Raw genomic sequence first — 5,608 nt, forward strand, 5'->3', positions numbered from 1 at the left:
TCAGTACCGTACCATAGGTAAAGACACTGAAGAGTTACCCGCATATGGCAGGTACTCTAATGAGAACGGTGGAACTTTCAACTGGCAGGTTAAAATACCTCATCAACCCTCAACTGGTAGGTTAATGTCTTAATCTACACTGGCTACGTAGTTCTGGAATACAAGGATTGTTTCTAAGGATCACACCCTTTACTGACAGGTTAGCCCCCATCTTTGGGTTTACTTGGTGCTGAATCGTACTCTCAACTGAAAGACACTGAACTGAGTATGCTGAACTGGACTGGACTGATACTGAGTTTACTGAGTTTTCCTGAGTTTTGTAACTGACTGAGTTCTATCGAGTTTTATAGCTAACTGTATTCTACTGATCATGACATGACTGATACTATTCGGTAACTAACACTGGCTCTAGGTAAACAACTAGATTATCGGGTATTAAATACCGCCAGGACTCGGTAGCATAAAAATAAAGCATAGCATAATCTTGAAAGACATAACAATAATTACTTGTCCATAATTTATTCATAGAGATATTTTATCAAACACTTGTAGGGCATAAGCTTGTACATATACTAGCATGTCATGATTGCATCATTTAATTCACATGGACATTCTATCAAACACTTGGGGAGCACAACTTAATGCACATAATCATGGATAACATTGCAACTAAAATGCCCAAACTTGCAAATTCATGGGTTCAACATGCAATTCATATAATTCCTTATAAATACTACTCTATTTTAATGAATCTTATCATAATCATGGATTGAAAACCAAATTAACATCATAGATATGCGTACAATCAATTTCAAGCATTGGAATATGAATTTATAACTTGTAATTCGAAAAAGGGTTCTTGAGCTTCATGGGTGGAAGGAACCCATGAATGAACACCTAACATACCTGAATTGATCAGTTTTTAGAGTTCTTAGTGAGTTTCTTGAGCTTTGTTCTTGATTTCTTAAGAGCTAGGGTTTGCTAATTGAGGGAGAATGATTTCTTTCTTGAGATAAGTGAGCAATTAATGAGATATTAGGCTATTAAGGGCTTTAATCATGTGTTTAGGCTGACTGGAATGAGGGAAAAAAACCTAAAAGCCCTTGGAATTTAAAACTCAGAATTAACTGAAAATTCACGATTTTCACCCTTGGCTCGACATGGCGCTATCGCGTCGTGTCACTGGAATTCAACAATTGTGAACTGGAGACTTGGCGCGATGTGGTGGGATCGCGTTACTTCACTGCATGAGACCTGAAAACTCACCGCAATGCGGGGTTATCGCGTTGGCTCACTGGTTTTTGACAATTGCCATTTGGCATGCCTCCGCGACGCGCTGAAGTGCCAGTTGGCATACTGTTTTACAAAAATGTCTCTAACTCTTTGTCTGGATATCTAATTTTGGCGGATCTTATATCGTTGGAAAGCTGACTGAATTTTCTACGCATTGGTAAGCTCAAAATTGAAAAATACTGAGTATTTTTAAAAAAAAATTATATAGGATAACTCATGTACTGAGGGTTAATTTAAGTTAGGAAAATACAGGGTATTACAATTTGATTCAATCCTTTTAGTAAAAGATTGAGCTGAATTTAATTGCAATTGAATTAAGAGAACGAAAGATAATTACTTGAGTTCTTTTTTCTCATCCTTTGTTATTTCTTACTAATTTATCTGCTATTGTGTATTGTTTTTACTTATCCAAAATATCTAGTGCTATAAAATTAAATACGAATAATCTAATTGCCTTCACAAGCAAGATCTGCTATCCAAAATATCTGCTATCCGTGCTTCACTTAGTAGCCTCGCAAATAATCTAATTGCCTTCACAAGCAAGATCACGTTCTTCATTATGAGCTTTTGCACATGTTTCTAGACAACGACACCTAACACACTACCCCAAGAATATTTTAAAATCCCTGTACCGAGCTATAGTGTGGAATCATTCCCAAAGATCTCAATTAGAGTAGACATATGCCAAACATGAATACCTTCTGAAGTCACAGATAGAACACCTAGTAAAGAGACTCAATCTTAAATAAAATGAGTATTGCAATTTCAATCTTGTTTAACAAAATCATCAGACAATAAATCAATGTCTAAAATTACGTGTCTTTCACCTTCAAGTTAAACTATTATAATTTCAGAGTAAATATGATCTACACTAAGGGGTTGTATTAGTAATATTGGGATTCGTAGTGCAGGGATTAGTAATAGTGGGATTATTTTTTATGAGTGTTTGGTTTGATGTATTGAAAACAATATGTATTGTTATATTTTAAAAAGAATATTATTTATTTGCAAAAATACCCTCGACATATTATAACTTTGTGTATATTCTTTGCAAAACTTTATTATTCTTTTTTAAAAATAAAAAAAAATAACAATATAACTAATAATTTGCTTTAGAATTTTAAGATTTGATCATTCACTTACAAAAAATATTTTTTTAGTTATCTTTTCTTTATTTGCTCATCATTTGCTTGTTGTTCCCACTTTGTGGTGTTCTTAAGTTGGAGGGAGATACGTTTAACTTTAGAATGAGACAATAGAATCATTATTAACATTAGTTTGTGTTCCGTAGAGTGTTAAAGCTAAGTAAAAAAATTATTTTTATTGAAGAATATCCTATTTACAAAATTAAAGCTTGTATGCAATCACGCAATTTATTTTTGAATTTTGACCAATATGTATTTTTTAAGTTAATGAAGTAGTTTTTTTATGACTAAAATTATTTGGAGGGATATTATTATTACTACTATATATAAGAGAGGATACCAATTTTTGATAGTACTCACAAGGTTATTATAATAATTTAATTAATTTCTTAATCCTAAAATATTATAACATTTGGGTGAAATAGATGAAGTTACTTTGTCTTCTTCATGCTATATGGACTTTTGCACTTGGTGAATGTGTCATAATATGAGAAGCTATTATTAAGTTTTTTCTTGTAATTTCAATTGTTTAATTGGTATTTGTAAAAAAAACAACTGGAAGTAGGACAAGAAAAATTAGGGAGGAGATTACGAAGAGAAAAATCAAACATTTGCTAATAAAATGAAGTTTAGATAGCTAACAATTAAACTATTCAAATTTTCATTTTGTTTAACTAATCGGTAAATCATTGTTAAAATCTTCCATTATAATATTTTGTTTTTCATACTTACATATTATTAATCAAGTCAATTGCAAAATATAGACGTCAAATATCCTATAATTATTTTTATTTATTAAATTACTTGTAATTCATGCTTTATGAAGTACAAGACCAAAAAATTTTAATTTTTCTATTTGCTACTCACAAAATCAAAAAACTTTTATTTGACGATCTTTTGTTATTTTTTAATAAAAACTAATTATTTAATTAATTTTCTTAAATGAAAATAGCTTTAGTAAAATTAATATTTTATATGAGCTTTTATTTAAAGTAGCTAAAGAAAAAAATATATTTTGATCGTAGAGAACTTTTTTCTGTTGCATTAATAATTCATCACTTTTGTTCTTTTTTCTTAGTATTTATATTTAATAATTTATTTTTCATAAGAAAGTATTTTGTACAAAATACCGTTGGGATTAAGAAGAGGAAAAAATTGAGGGGTTAAAATTAGTTATTGTATGAGGTTATACTTAATTTCTATTAAATCGAGTATGATTCTAATGTATTTCTTAATTATTTTTTATGCATTGAATAAAATTGTTAATGAACAATTTTATCCATTGATTTAAAAAATATCAAACATACTTTGTATACTGAAAGTTTAAAATATTGATAAAGTTAAAAATTAAAGCAGTGATATGCATAAAGATTTTTGATCAACTAAGAATTAACATTTTAAGCATAAACTATATAGTGAGAATCAATTGATTCTTGATGTTCATTTCAGTGAGTCTAATTTTTTTTCTTAATTTAGCATAAAATTACTCTTAAAGCATCACATTTAACTCGCATAAATTCTTATCACGTGAAACTATAAATAAAATTATGCATTTTTCACCATACACAAGAATACTTGATGAAAATAATCGATTCACTTGATGACTTTCGTCATCATCTTCCTGACTGTAAAGATGAACTTGAATTGAGAAATTAGACAGAAATTAATTATATGCTCATAATTTATTTACTAATATGTTTTAATGTTTATGATTTTTGCAAGTTATAATTATTTTATATATTTTAATTCATGTTATTCATAAAATATTAAATTATTTGAGTTTGGACCCGAACTTAGCACGAACCTTATAATTAATATTTGAGTTTGGACCGGGGTTTAGCACGGACCTTATAAAACTAGTAGCTTGATAAATTGAAAAGAAGTAACTCACATTGAATAATTGAAAAAGATTTAGAAAAAAAAAATTAAAAAATTTGAGGGCATTTTCGTCTTTACACATATTTATCCATAGATTACTAATCCCACCAAATTGAGTGTATTAGTTATACACCTATAGGGTTCGTTTGGTAGAGTGTATAAAATAGTACTGAATAAGTTGTATTAGTAATGTTGTGATTAATAGTGCACGGATTAGTAATACTGAGATTAGTAATACTGAATTATTTTTATGCAGTGTTAGGTTTGATGTATTGAAAACAATATGTATTGTTATATTTTAAAAAAGAATATTATTTGTTTACAAAAATACCCCCGACATATTATAACTTTGTGTATTTTCTTTGCAAAACTTTATTATTCTTTTTTTAAAATAAAAAATAACAATATAACTAATTATTTACTTTGGAAGTTTAAAATTTAATAATTCACTTGCAAATTTTATTTTTTTTGTTACCTTTTCTTTATTTGGTCATCATTTACTTGTTGTTCCCATTTTATGGTGTTCTTAAGTTGGAGGTGGGATACGTGTAACTTTGGAATAAGACAATAGAATCATTATTAACGTAAATTTGTGTTCTGTAGAGTGTTAAAGCTACGTAAAAAATTATTTTTATTTATGACTTTCCTATTTACAAAATTAAAGCTTGTATGCAATCATGGAATTTGTTTTCGGATTTTGACCAATAACTATTTTTTAAGTTAATGGAGTAGTTTCTTATGACTAAAATTATTTGGAGGGATGTTATTATCTTGATAAATTGAAAAGAAGTAACTCACATTGAATAAATTGAAAAAGATTTAGAAAAAAAATTAAAGAAATTTGAGGGCATTTTTATGTTTATACATATTTATAGGATTACTAATCCTACCAAATTGGGTGTATTAATTCACCCTATAATATCATGTAAGTGTATAACTAATCCATGTATTAGTTATACATTGATTCAAAATTGCTATCAAATAATGTATTAAATAATCTCACTATTTAATTCATTAATTATAAAAATAATCCACCCTACCAAACGAGTCCATAATACCACGTAGGATATATTATACATTGCTTCAAAATTACTATCAAATAATATAGTATTAAATAATCCAATCATTTAATCAGTGGATTCTGAAAATAATCCACCCTACCAAACAAGTCCTAAAAGATATTTATTATGTAAAAAAAAAAAAAAGGAAAAATTCCTAAAATAATGGCGTGTCATGTTGATATGCGTGTCAAAGTCCAACTTAGGCAGTATTTATATTCCTAAAGTCCACCC

This window comes from Capsicum annuum, chromosome 9 (genome assembly GCF_002878395.1).
Source record: "Capsicum annuum cultivar UCD-10X-F1 chromosome 9, UCD10Xv1.1, whole genome shotgun sequence".
In the NCBI taxonomy this organism is placed as follows: Eukaryota; Viridiplantae; Streptophyta; class Magnoliopsida; order Solanales; family Solanaceae; genus Capsicum; species Capsicum annuum.